The sequence below is a fragment of the Musca autumnalis genome, unplaced genomic scaffold, assembly GCF_047663935.1.
Source record: "Musca autumnalis isolate F117 unplaced genomic scaffold, ASM4766393v1 scaffold_4, whole genome shotgun sequence".
In the NCBI taxonomy this organism is placed as follows: domain Eukaryota; kingdom Metazoa; phylum Arthropoda; class Insecta; order Diptera; family Muscidae; genus Musca; species Musca autumnalis.
This window is the reverse complement of record NW_027411977.1, coordinates 218,901,277-218,914,011: the sequence shown is the minus strand read 5'-3', so window position 1 is coordinate 218,914,011 and position 12,735 is coordinate 218,901,277.

The window sequence follows — 12,735 nt, the reverse complement described above, 5'->3', positions numbered from 1 at the left end:
TAAACTATGTCGGCCTCTGGCAAACGATTCTCTGAACAGTCTTCATAGCGTGACTTTTTCTTCTTTGGCGACTTCGCAGCATTCAGCTCTTCAAAAGATCTGACCTTCTTTGTCGCTTAGTCGTGTGAATTGGTCCAGGCTCTACGAGCAAGCTCACTTTTTTCATGTTCAAGTTTACTTTGTAGCCATCTCTCAAGAAACATTGGAACAGTCTCCTTTAAGGGGTGGGGGAGTTTTCTTTTCTCTTCTTCCGCGGCTTGTTGTGTTCTGATCCTCGTTAGATCTGATCCTTTTTACCGCTGCCGAAGAAGTGACGGGAGTGTTCATGATCTCCTTAGAGACCTGCTGCTCTTTAAATTTTTATTCACCTGTGCCATCTTGAACTGGCCCAAGCTCTATAGTCGGTTCTGCGGCCAAACTCACCATATTCATGTTCAAGCTCACTTTGTCACCATCTTTCATAGAAGTATAGGTTCTCAAAGATGTTTGCTTGAAGACGAGAGCATCTTTTGTCTCCTTCACCGGCTTGGTAGTGTGTGATCTTCAGTAGATTGTCGCTTCCAAGGCAGTGGAGAAAGTGTTCCGAGGAACCTTTCTGATTGTGACAAGGTATATATACTCTTTTTATTTAAAATGCTGAGGCAAGATTGATAAATAAGTTGAATTTACTTCCATGTGTTATGAAAAATTATTATGCAGCCGTTAAAACCTCGCTTATAACGACATATTGATTATATCGGTCCCTTCACCACAGCTAAGCGTGGTATCCACAACTTCCATTCAAATTCTGTGGTTTCTTGTTGAAAATTCTTGGTGCGTATATAAACCTTATCGTTCTCTACTTTTAAGTCGGGCAGTCGTTCTTGATTTTGTAGGATAGTATTTCTTAACTCCTCATACTCCTCGCTCTCGAACGCAATAGTTTCAAAGTCCAATAAATCATCATCGCTTAGTTCTTCTACGACCATATCTTTGTCTACAGGCATACGCGATAATGTATCGGCAACAATATTGTCCGAATCTTTACGGTGCTCAATGCTGAAAGCGTAGGCCTGCAGCTGTAGAGACCATCTCGCTAAGCGTCCACTTAAATCTTTCAGCGACATCAGCCACTTAAGGCTGGCATGATCGGTTATAATTGTGAATCGCATTAATTCAACTCTGAATCTTTTAACTGCTAAGACGGCTGCCAGGCATTCCTTTTCCGTCACTGAGTAATTTTTTTGACATGCATTTAGTTTCTGTGAATAAAATGCGATGGGATTTTCATCACCATCGTCATTTTTTTTTTGGAAAAGGACTGCACCTATTCCGTATTCACACTCTCTCTTGAAATCAGGGTGTTTGAGGACCGGTGCCGAAGAAAGAGCTTCTCAAAGATGTTTGCTTGAAGTCGAGAGGCTCTTTTGTCTTCTTCGCCGGCTTGACAGTGTGTGATCTTCAGTATATTATCGCTTCCAAGGCAGTGGAGGGAGTGTTCTGAGGAACCTTTCTGATTGTGACAAGGTATATATACTCTTTATTCAAAAGGCTAAGGGAAGATTGATAAATAAGTTGAATTTACTTCTATGTGTTATGAAAAATTATTATGCAGCCGTTAAAACCTCGCATATTACAACATATTGATTATATCGGTCCCTTCACCACAGCTAAGCGTGGTATCCACAACTTCCATTCAAATTCTGTGGTTTCTTGTTGAAAATTCTTGGTGCGTATATAAAACTTATCGTTCTCTGCTTTTAAGTCGGGCAGTCGTTCTTGATTTTGTAGGATAGTATTTCTTAACTCATCATACTCCTCGCTCTCGAACGCATTAGTTTCAAAGTCCAATAAATCATCATCGCTTAGTTCTTCTACGACTATATCTGTGTCTACAGACATACGCGATAATGTATCGGCAACAATATTGTCGGAACCTTTACGGTGCTCAATGCTGAAATCGTAGGCCTGCAGCTGTAGAGACCATCTCGCTAAGCGTCCACTTAAATCTTTCAGCGACATCAGCCACTTAAGGCTGGCATGATCGGTTATAATTGTGAATCGCATTAATTCAACATATGGTCTGAATCTTTTAACTGCTAAGACGGCTGCAAGGCATTCCTTTTCCGTCACTGAGTAATTTTTTTGACATGCATTTAGTTTCTGTGAATAAAATGCGATGGGATTTTCATCACCATCGTCATTTTTTTGGAAAAGGACTGCACCTATTCCGTTCACCTATTCAATGCGAAGCGTGTGAATAAAAAACTCTTTATTGAAATCAGGGTGTTTGAGGACCGGTGCCGAAGAAAGAGCTTCTCAAAGATGTTTGCTTGAAGACGAGAGGCTCTTTTGTCTTCTTCGCCGGCTTGGCAGTGTGTGATCTTCAGTAGATTGTCGCTTCCAAGGCAGTGGAGAAAGTGTTCCGAGGAACCTTTCTGATTGTGACAAGGTATATATACTCTTTTTATTCAAAATGCTGAGGGAAGATTGATAAATAAGTTGAATTTACTTCCATGTGTTATGAAAAATTATTATGCAGCCGTTAAAACCTTGCTTATAACGACATATTGATTATATCGGTCCCTTCACCACTTCTATTAACGTTTTCAATTATTTCATGGGTTTCCCTTTGTTAGCCCGAAGGGTCCGGTAGGAGAACTAACTCCTTGTGGGAGAAATTTGTTTATGTGGAGGGAGTTTTTCTAACGAAGAGAACGGATGGTCATACTACAGTTGGAATCACATAAAACCACATATCGGTTATAACGGACACGGTCCCTTCCACCACTATAAATGATTTCGACTGTAGTTTGATCATTCGTTTCCCTTTAGGCCCGGTCCACACTAGCGTGATTTTTATTAAAAAATTGCATAAGATTAGGCGTTTCTAGATCGAATTTCCCACTACTGCAATTTCATGATTTTACTCTAGTATTGAACTCGATCTAGAAACGCCTAATTTCATGCAATTTTTTAATGAAATTCACGCTAGTGTGGACCTAGACTTATTGTTCGGTAGGAGAGACATTTGTTCAAGCGAAGGGAGTTTTTCTATCGGGTTGATTTACATCAGGTTATGGGGGACGGATGATCATACTACAGTTGGAATCGCTTATAACGACCACGGTACTAAAGCACCGCTATAAACGATTTCGACTGAATTTTTCCAATCAAATAATGTCATTTGTAGTGACCTGTTGGGATCAGTTTATTCAACAACAAAATTTTACTTTATTTTGGAAACCCTAATGTGACTTGTAGTCTCAAGTATGTCAAGAACATTCCTTTGCGCGCGTGATTTCAGACATCTATCGCTAAAAATATACAATTTTATTGATAATTTTCTACAGTAAAAACAAAACCGATTATAGGTAGTTTACGTAGTTTACTCTTATGAAGCTTTCTTGCCAAAAGACAAAAGTTCATTGAACTTGTGAGAAAAAAAATAGTTATCATAAATGGGTCAATGAACCACAAAAAAAAAGTTGGCTGGTTAGAAAACTATCGATTTCCAAAACATTATTACTACGACCAAACCCCCGCCTCTCACAATTGTTGTAGTTGCATTGAAAGAAAACTATTATCTCTCATCAATCGTAAAGAGAGAAAAGCAACACCCCCAAAACTGAAAAGTTTGAAAAAAAAGCTTTCCATGCCTAAAAAAATTCTCTTTCTAATCTAAATGTGTGATAACAGAAAAAGTAATCGTTGGACTTCGTTTGTGCTATATTTTTGTTATTGATCGCATTTGCCTCAATGCACACACGAGCCCATGAAATGGCGTACGTTCGTTCTCCTGGCTCGTGCAAATGTTTTCTTTGAATTTGTTGTCGCTCGTCGTTATCTTTGAAATTGGTAATGATGAACGCACGCATTGCAATTTTTTTGTAGTAGTGCAGACATACCAATACCTCCCTCTGTCTCCCCTAATTGACATACCACACCGAATTATTAGCTGACATATGTATGTATGTACCTATTTTGTTAAATATTTAGAACTATGAATGGCCTTGATTGGTTCATTGACATTTGTTTTTAATGTTTATCATGCTCATTATACGACTCCACGATTGCATTATTGAGAGCGACACGTTGCCGGCAATCTCACCTATACTACAAATTGGACATATGATCGTATGTGTGTGCGTTATAGCTTCACATGATCTCTATGTTGCATATTAGAAAAAAATGGCATACTTGTTAGCAATTCTTACCTTGAATCCGTTCAATGACTGTTTGGCGTGTGTAGTTTGAGTATCTAAAACTGAGTGAGGCAGAGAACATTTTTGGGTCTCTCTTGTGCTCTCAATGAGCGTAAATTTGCTGTTGTTCACAACGTGTTAGCATCTACACAGGCTGTGAGCGATAACAAATTTACGCTCACTTAGAGCAAATGGGCTCTCTTGTGAGTCACAATGCCTCCTCCTGATCTAAAACTATAAAATGACATTGCACTTGACATTGTCACGACGCTGTGCGATAGCTGACGTTTGCGTTATATGATGACATGTATGTTTATTAAACGCAATGAACCGTTAGATTGCAGTACTTTACAGTTATAATCAGTACTTTCTGTTAAGAAAGTATTAAAACGGTAAAGATAACCTCTTCGAAGGACCAACATGTGAGGAAAGTGATGTCCACTTATGATAATTTTTGTTAAATGATTGCAGAGAAAATCAGGGGATAAGCTTGAATTTACTTCCATGTGTTATGATAACTTATTATAAAGCCTTTAAAAATCCCTATCGAAGTGCCAAGTTATGCAATAGAAACAAGTAAGAGCCTGTTTATATTATAGCTTTCCGCCGGGTTAACCTTCTTTATGAGGTTTGACATTTGAAATCCAGTGGGTTTGTTAAATCCCGTTATATGTAAGCGTCCTACAAAGGCCCAAAAGTCATTTTGTATATTTTTCAGGGTGCGGTATATCTTCTCAGAATCCCCCAGACTCTACAGTAGTAGATTACGATGTTCACCTTTTAATGCTTGCTCTCTGTCTAAGGAGAGCTCGGAACATTTTCATTTGCAGCTCAACAATAATTCTTCGCATAAATTTTAAATATTTCCCTACTGGTGCCGATTACTTCATAACTTAGCTTGTCCCTATAGCGTTTCTTGGCAACTTTAGCTTAAGATTGGGCCTCCGTGCTAGTCTCTTCAGTTATCTGTCACATGTGAAGCGTCTGCTCAGAATCCCCAGGCCCTAAATCAACGATTAACACTGTGAGAGCATTTGTATATTGAATCGTACGAAAACCTAAAGGCGTACGCTCACCGCGTTCATAAGTTGATTCCGTAGTCGAAAAAAAACTTTTTATATTCACCCCAAACTTTTCTTGAAACAAGTTTTATTTTAAACTGAATTAACCTCTACAGTCGATTTTGCGGCCGGGTTCACCTTTCTCATTTTCGAGCTCACTAAGCTCTACATTCGAGCTCTCTGTCAAATTATTCTCGGAAACAGTATTATTTGCTTGGCTCTCACTGAAGTTTAATTGCTGACATTAGAAGAATCGACTGTCTTTTTCTTCTTCGTCGGCTTAGCAGTGCCCTGCTCTTCAGTAGTTTTTTTCCTCTTTGCTACTTACGAGAATGTGGTGGAAGGAGTGTTAATTATGTCCGTCCTGTTGTTTAAGAATGTCCGATGCATCATGAATTGGCATAGGCTCAACACTTGATTCCACGACCGGGCTCACCTTTTTCATGTTGAAGCCCATTTTGTCGCCATCTCTTAAAGAAGTGTCGGAACAGTCTCCATTACGTGTTTCTCAATAAAAGCTCCTTTTTCTTCTTCCTGGGCTTGCAGTGTTTTGCTCCACAAGAAATCTAATCCTCTAATCCACCTTAGGCAAAAGGCTGGGGAATAAATATATTATTCTTTCTAAACAGGGAAGATCAATGGAAAAAATTGAATTTACTTCCATGTGTTATGAAAACTTATTATACAGCCGTAAAAAACCCCTAACGGAGTTGAAAGTGGTACGAACACGACGGGCCTCACCTTTTTCATGTTCAACCTCACTTTATGGCCATTGTTTAAAGAAATGTCGGAATAGTCTACTTTACTATAGATCTTTCCTCAAAAAAGGGTGCTTCTATAGACCCGTTCTGAAAGAAAGGGTGCTTCTATATGCCCTTTCTGAAAGAACAGTAGCTTCTATAGAACCTTTTTCAAAGAAAGGGTGCTTCTATAGACTCTTTCTGAAATAAAGGGTGCTTCTATAGACCCTTTCTGAAAGTAAGGGTGCTTCTATAGAACCTTTCTGAAAGAAAGGGTGCTTCTATAGAACCTTTCTGAAATAAAGGGTGTTTATATAGACCTTTTCGGAAAGTAAGGGTGTTTTTATAGTCCTTTTCGGAAAGTAAGGGTGCGTCTGCAGACTCTTTCGGAAAGAAATGGTGCTTCTATAGACCCTTTCGGAAACAAAGCTTGCTTCTATAGACCCTTTCGGAAACAAAGGGTGCTTCTATAGACCCTTTCGGAAATAAATGGTGCTTTTATAGACCCTTTCGGAAATAAAGGTTGCTTCTATAGACCCTTTCAGGATGAAAGGTTGCTTCTATAGACCCTTGCAGGATGAAAGGGTGCTTCTACAGTCCCTTTCTGAAAGTAAGGGTGCTTCTAGAGACCCTTTCGCAAATTAAGGGTGCTTCTAGAGACCCTTTCGCAAAGTAAGGGTGCTTCTTTAGACCCTTCCTCAATGGAAGGTTCCTTATATAGACCGTTCCTCAAAGAAAGGGTGCTTCTATAGACCCTTCCTCAATAAAAAGGTGCTTCTATAGATTCTTCCTCAAAGGAAGGTTCCTTATATAGACCGTTCCTGAAAGAAAGGTTGTTTCTATAGAACCTTCCTCAATAAAAAGGAGCTTCTATAGACCCTTCCTCAAAGAAAGGATGCTCCTATAGACCCTTCCTCAAAGAAAGGATGCTTATATAGACCCTTCCTCAAAGAAAGGATGCTTATATAGACCCTTTATTAAAGATAGTGTCCTTCTATAGACCCTTTATCAAATAAAGGCTGCTTCTAAAGACGCTTTATCAAGGAAAGGGTGCTTCTATAGAAACTTGCTCAAGGAAAGGGTGCTTCTATAGACACTTGCTCAAGGAAAGGATGCTTCTATAGACACTTGCTCAAGGAAAGGATGCTTCTATAGACACTTGCTCAAGGAAAGGGTGCTTCTATAGACACTTGCACAAGGATAGTGTGCTTCTATAGACACTTGCTCAAGGAAAGGGTGCTTCTATAGACACTTGCTCAAGGAAAGGGTGCTTTTATAGACACTTGCTCAAGGAAAGGATGCTTCTATAGAAACTTGCTCAAGGAAAGGGTGCTCCTATAGCCACTTGCTCAAGGAAAGGGTGCTTCTATAGACACTTGCTCAAGGAAAGAGTGCTTCTATAGACACTTGCTCAAGGAAAGGGTGCTTCTATAGACACTTGCTCAAGGAAGGGGTGCTTCTATAGACACTTGCTCAAGGAAAGGGTGCTTCTATTGACACTTGCTCAAGGAAAGGGTGCTTCTATAGACACTTGCTCAAGGAAAGGGTGCTTCTATAGACACTTGCTCAAGGAAAGGGTGCTTCTATAGACACTTGCTCAAGGAAAGGGTGCTTCTATAGACACTTGCTCAAGGAAAGGGTGCTTCTATAGACACTTGCTCAAGGAAAGGGTGCTTCTATAGACACTTGCTCAAGGAAAGTTTGCTTCTATAGACACTTGCTCAAGGAAAGGGTGCTTCTATAAACACTTGCTCAAGGAAAGGGTGCTTCTATATACACTTGCTCAAGGAAAGGGTGCTTCTATAGACACTTGCTCAAGGAAAGGGTGCTTCTATAGACACTTGCTCAAGGAAAGGGTGCTTCTATAGACACTTGCTCAAGGAAAGGGTGCTTCTATAGACACTTGCTCAAGGAAATGGTGCTTCTATAGACACTTGCTCAAGGAAAGGGTGCTTCTATAGACACTTGCTCAAGGAAAGGGTGCTTCTATAGACACTTGCTCAAGGAAAGGGTGCTTCTATAGACACTTGCTCAAGGAAAGGGTGCTTCTATAGACACTTGCTCAAGGAAAGGGTGCTTCTATAGACACTTGCTCAAGGAAAGGGTGCTTCTATAGACACTTGCTCAAGGAAAGGGTGCTTCTATAGACACTTGCTCAAGGAAAGGGTGCTTCTATAGACACTTGCTCAAGGAAAGGGTGCTTCTATAGACACTTGCTCAAGGAAAGGGTGCTTCTATAGACACTTGCTCAAGGAAAGGGTGCTTCTATAGCCACTTGCTCAAGGAAAGGGTGCTTCTATAGACACTTGCTCAAGGAAAGGGTGCTTCTATAGACACTTGCTCAAGGAAAGGGTGCTTCTATAGACACTTGCTCAAGGAAAGGGTGCTTCTATAGACACTTGCTCAAGGAAAGGGTGCTTCTATAGACACTTGCTCAAGGAAAGGGTGCTTCTATAGACACTTGCTCAAGGAAAGGGTGCTTCTATAGACACTTGCTCAAGGAAAGGGTGCTTCTATAGACACTTGCTCAAGGAAAGGGTGCTTCTGTAGACCAGCGTCGCCCAACAGAATACCATCAAACTGAATCAACTGTTTATGTATAGTTGAAAAAACTACAACCACATGATGTTTATCAGCCATGTTTTGCTCACGTACACTGTGAATGAGGGAGAATGGAAAAAGCAAAACAACTCAGTGGGCGCCCGCAGTATACAGATGGGCGACCCTGCTGTAGACCCTTCCTCAAAGAAAGAGCGTTTCCTGACAGGAATAGTGGTTCCATAGAGCCTTTCTGAAAGGAAGAGTGCTTCCATAGACCCTTTATGAAAGAAAGGGTGCTTATGTAGAGCCTTTCTGAAAGAAAGGGTGCCTCTATAGACCCTTTCTTAAGGAAAGGGTGCTTCTATAGACACTTCCTCAAGGAAAGGGTGCTTCTGTAGACCCTTCCTCAAGGAAAGGGTGCTTCTGTAGACCCTTCCTCAAGGAAAGGGTGCTTCTGTAGACCCTTCCTCAAAGAAAGGATGCTTCCTTAAAAGAAGAGTGCTTCCACAGAGCCTTTCTGAAAGGAAGAGTGCTTCCATAGGCGAATAATAAATAGTAGTGTTTTTTAAAACATTCCCTTCTGCGACGAAATGCTTGTATGGTGGTACCGCAGGGACACAGAGGATCAGAGTGAAGGGGCGAAATCAGGTAGCCAGAGTCTTTCCATGATTTTTCTTATATAGACCCTTCCTAAAGGTGATTCTGTAGACCCTTCCTCAAAGAAAGGATGCTATTATGGACACTTCCTCAAAACAGGATGCTCTTATAGACCCTTCCTCAATAATAATAAGTTTAGAAGAAATGCTACTATGTACAGAGACGGACAGATGGACATGGCTAGTTTAACTCCAAAATTTGTGAAACGGATTTTATCGTTACTTATGTGGGGGGGGGGGGGGGGGTGGTCTGAAGTCATTCTTTCATTTAGGCATATCTTTTGATAGTGGCAGAAGAAAGATCGATGTAAAAAGTTGAATTTATTTCCATGTGTTATGAAAAAAATTATTATCAAAAATGGTTATACGCCCGATAAAAACCCCCCTTCAAAGTGCAAAGTCATGCCATAGTAAAACTCAAAATAAAGTCACTATGTATTTCATTTTGATGTATGTATGTATATGTATGTGTTTGAAGTCATTGATCGCTTTGAGGGTCATTTCTACGATTTTTTATGCAATGCGACAGTGAAGCCGGATCCCACACCCGTTAACATGTAAAACAGAAAAGAGAAATCGGCGATCACACTACCAAAATGTGACTTGCAAATGTCAATGATCTTTAGTTAGATCAAGGGCAACATCAAAACGAAATGTTTTGAAATATCCCATCTATAATGGGTATGTAGGTATGTTGGCCGATCGATCACACATTTACCCGAATGACGATCAGCGGTACTTTTGAATTTGCAGCTCTCCACTGCAATATGAACGCATAAAAAAGTTGTAGGTGTAAGAGAGAGAGAAAGCTTAAAAATATATCTTACGATCATACAGACGAAGTTGTTTAATGCCTTGAGGGCTCACACTTTCAGCTAGTCATCACAGAGCTTTGGGAATAGAGCTTTTAATTTTGATATTTATCGATTCATTTCGTGCTCTGAATGCATGGTAAAAAGTTTAGCTTTTTCTCAATGGGGTGGCTGGCTATTCTATAACATTAAATTATATACATACATACATATAACTTGAATTGAAATAGAGGGTGGGAAAATTCATTAGATAATTACAGTTCAATCAACTTTTGTTGGCGCTAACAATTATTGCACAAGTTCAATGACATTACCTATTGTAAAAGTGTAAATTGCATTTATTACTAGGAATAATTACAGATGAGGGATTTTTAGGCGATCGTGTCATGCTTTGCATGACTACCGGTATTCATTTTTAGATAGGTATGTACCTACAATTGCTGTTAAGCTGATAGTTATCTTAAGTTTGTAGACAAGCAAATTCCCTCAGTCTATTCCTGTACAAAAAAAAAAAACAATAACAATGTATTGTGTACAGATCACTAATTTTAAAAATAATTAGGATTTTCGTAGGTACAGCTCCCTTTCAGAAAGCGTCTATAGAAGCACCCGTTCTTTCAGAAAGGGTCTATAGAAAGCCCCCTTGCTTTCAGAAAGGCTTTTGAGAAGCATCCATTCTCTCTGAAGGCCAATGGATGGTCTTTCTGTGTCTTTGAAGGTCCTGGTTTCAAGAGGGGTTACCTACTTCCACTGAGGCCGAGATCAGTTTTTAGTTTTTTTTTTAGACAGGTACAACTCCCTTTCAGAGGTCTATAGAAGCACCCTTTTTCAGAAAAGGTCTATAGAAGCAACCTTTCTTTCAAAAATCGTCTATAGAAGCAACCTTTCTTTCAGAAAGGGTATATAGAAGCACTCTCTATTTCACAAACGGTCTATAAAAGCACCCTTCTTTCAGAAAGGGTCTATAGAAGTACCCTTTCTTTCAGAAAGGGTCTAATTAAGCACCCTTTCTATCCGAAAGGGTCTAATTAAGCACCCTTTCTATCCGAAAGGGTCTAATTAAGCACCCTTTCTATCCGAAAGGGTCTAATTAAGCACCCTTTCTATCCGAAAGGGTCTAATTAAGCACCCTTTCTATCCGAAAGGGTCTAATTAAGCACCCTTTCTATCCGAAAGGGTCTAATTAAGCACCCTTTCTATCCGAAAGGGTCTAATTAAGCACCCTTTCTATCCGAAAGGGTCTAATTAAGCACCCTTTCTATCCGAAAGGGTCTAATTAAGCACCCTTTCTATCCGAAAGGGTCTAATTAAGCACCCTTTCTATCCGAAAGGGTCTAATTAAGCACCCTTTCTATCCGAAAGGGTCTAATTAAGCACCCTTTCTATCCGAAAGGGTCTAATTAAGCACCCTTTCTATCCGAAAGGGTCTAACTAAGCACCCTTTCTATCCGAAAGGGTCTAATTAAGCACCCTTTCTATCCGAAAGGGTCTAATTAAGCACCCTTTCTATCCGAAAGGGTCTAATTAAGCACCCTTTCTATCCGAAAGGGTCTAATTAAGCACCCTTTCTATCCGAAAGGGTCTAATTAAGCACCCTTTCTATCCGAAAGGGTCTAATTAAGCACCCTTTCTATCCGAAAGGGTCTAATTAAGCACCCTTTCTATCCGAAAGGGTCTAATTAAGCACCCTTTCTATCCGAAAGGGTCTAATTAAGCACCCTTTCTATCCGAAAGGGTCTAATTAAGCACCCTTTCTATCCGAAAGGGTCTAATTAAGCACCCTTTCTATCCGAAAGGGTCTAATTAAGCACCCTTTCTATCCGAAAGGGTCTAATTAAGCACCCTTTCTATCCGAAAGGGTCTAATTAAGCACCCTTTCCTTCAGAGAGGTTCTATAGAAGCACCCTTTCTTTCAGAAAGTGTCTACAGAAGCACCCTTTCCAGTTTGCTATAGGGCCTATAGGAGCACCCTATCTTTCAATAGGGTTCTACAGGAACACACTTTCTTTCCGAAAGGGTCTATCGGTGCGTCATTTCTTTCAGAAAGTGTCTATAGAAGCACCCTTTCTTTCAGAAATGGTCTATAGAAGTACCCTTTCTTTCAGAAAGAGTTTATAGAAGCACCCTTACTTTCAGAAATGGTCTATAGAAGTACCCTTTCTTTCATAAAGGGTCTATAGATACACCACTTTCATTCTTTCAGAAAACGTCTATAGCAGCGCCATTTCTTTCAGAAAGTGCCTATAGAAGCACCCTTTCTTTCCGAAAGGGTCTATAGAACCACACTTTCTTTCAGAAGGGTCTATAGAAGCACCCTTTCTTTCAATAAAGTGCTACAGGAACACCCTTTCTTCAGAAGAACATAAAAATGAGACATTGTGTAGAAAATAAACTCTTCGAGGTTTAAATGTGGTCCTTCGAGATACCTAAAGTGAAAATTAAGCCATAAATGACTTCAGTCACTTCTGCGTTATAAAAAAATCCTTAAAATATCAAAATGACCCATTCATAATAATTCCGATTTTAAGTATGATCGTTCAAGGCTCTTAAAATATTCTCTTAAAGTTTTGCAGTGAATTTTGGATTATAGAAATAGTCCTTCGAAGTTCCTTAAGTCTTCTCAGAATCCATTAATTTTTTTTTTTTAAATCTATAAATTGCAGAAAAACAAAAATGCTGTCTTTAATGAATCCCCTTAAGTATTGGAAGTATTAGTATGGTCCTTCGAACCTCCTGAAGTA